This window comes from Microcebus murinus, chromosome 5, assembly GCF_040939455.1.
Source record: "Microcebus murinus isolate Inina chromosome 5, M.murinus_Inina_mat1.0, whole genome shotgun sequence".
Lineage (NCBI taxonomy): Eukaryota > Metazoa > Chordata > Mammalia > Primates > Cheirogaleidae > Microcebus > Microcebus murinus.
Window position 1 is genome coordinate 100639550 of NC_134108.1, and position 1822 is coordinate 100641371.

A 1822-nucleotide genomic window follows, 5' to 3' on the forward strand; every position below is an offset into this window, starting at 1 on the left:
ACTGTAGGCATGCGCCATCATGCCCGGCTAATTTATATATATATATATATTTTTTTTTTTTTTTAAGTTGTCCAGCTAATTTCTTTCGATATTTTTTAGTAGAGAGGGGGTCTTGCTCTTGCTCAGACTGGTCTCGAACTCCTGACCTCAAACAATCCCCAGGCTTGGCATCCCAGAGTGCTAGGATTACAGGTGTGAGCCACCACGCCCAGCCTTCAGGGTCACTCTTGATGCCTGAGCAGGCTGTCCCCTGCACAACTGGGGGCAGGAGTTGTGCTATGCCGGGCCCTCCTCCCTAGAGGAATTGTAGTAATACCTACCTGTGACCAGATTAAGAGGTAGGGAGAATATGAAGCTCAGAGCTTGGCTCCTGCAAGGTATCCAATAAATGTTAGTTTCCTTTCTTCCATCTTTTTGGGTTTTACCTCCCACTACACCTCTGAATATGAGGCCAGCTCGAGGGCAGGGGTGTCAAGGGGTGACGCTGACAAAGTTCCTTCTAGGCACCAGAGCTGGCCAGGTATAGGGGGTGTGGGCGGGAAAAGGCAGAGTACTAGCCCCAGAATTGGGAGCTCAGCCCTGTCATTTATCACAGCACCTGCCTGGGACAATAGACCTGAAACCATCTACTTGAGTAGATGCTCCATTGTGAGGACTGGGCCGAATATCCCAACCGAGAGAACTTTGTGAACCTTAGCTCCCGGGGTCAAGAGATGGTGCGCTTTGGAGGGACAGTCCTCTCCCCATGAGCGCCATTCCTCTGCCTCCCAGTTCCAGGCAGCAGTTGACCCGTGCACAGGCAGCTGGACAGTGGGACACACACTTACAAGACGTGCTTGTAAAATGTGAATAAAAAATGGGTCCGGGAGTTGGATGTTTCCAGAAAGAATAACTAGAGGTGACAGGTGGGGCCCTGCCCTATGCAGAGAACAGCTGCTCTGGCCAGGGAGGAGGAGGTGGCCCAGGAGAGGAGCCTGTATAGAATGCAGCCCACTGTCCCCACCGGAACAGCTGTCACTGTCTCCGGACTCAGCAGACAGGACCATGAGGGTGGGAGGTGTGAGCCTCTGGCAGTGCCTCTCAGGGGACAGTCAGCTGCTAAGGCAGGAGGACAGCTGCTCCCTGGACAGTGGGGTGGACGGGGTGGGCAGAGGGACTGGGGAGGTTGTAAGGAAGAACATGCCTGGCATATTTCATGTAGGAAGGAGAGTAGCAAAAAACACAAGGCCCCAGGAAAAAAATCTAACAAAGACTGGGTAATAGAGAAAAGAGGGACCAAAAAAGATCTAAATATATGGAAAAATGTACTAAGGTAATGGTCAGGAAAGTGTCATGTTACAAATGTTATAAAGATGTTAATTCTCCCTCCAATTTAACTAGAAATTCAATGCAACTCCAATTTTTTTTTCTCTCTGGAATTGGGTAACCTGATCATAAAATTTATTTTGAAAAAAAAAAAAGAGCCAAGCCAATACTGAAGAAGAAAAAGAAAAGGGAATTGGCCCTACAGATACCAACTGGCCAATCTGGTAATATGGGAATTAAAACAGTGTGGCAAGATGCAAGAATAGACATGGTGACTAAGGAATAGAACAGAGAGCATCCTCCTTTCTGTTCCTTAGTCCTTCCTCGGATGTCCGTAGCTGGCCCCTTCCTGCCCTCCCTCTCCTCTCTGGGCCCCATAGGCAGGAGTTGGTTCTCTGTGCCATGGATGAGGATGCCTGCTGGAGATGGGGCTGGCATTGGGAGAACAAGGACAGGGTGGACAAAGGAGGGAGACTGGGGGAGCCTGCTTCTGTGGGGGTGACCTTGCCGTGCCACC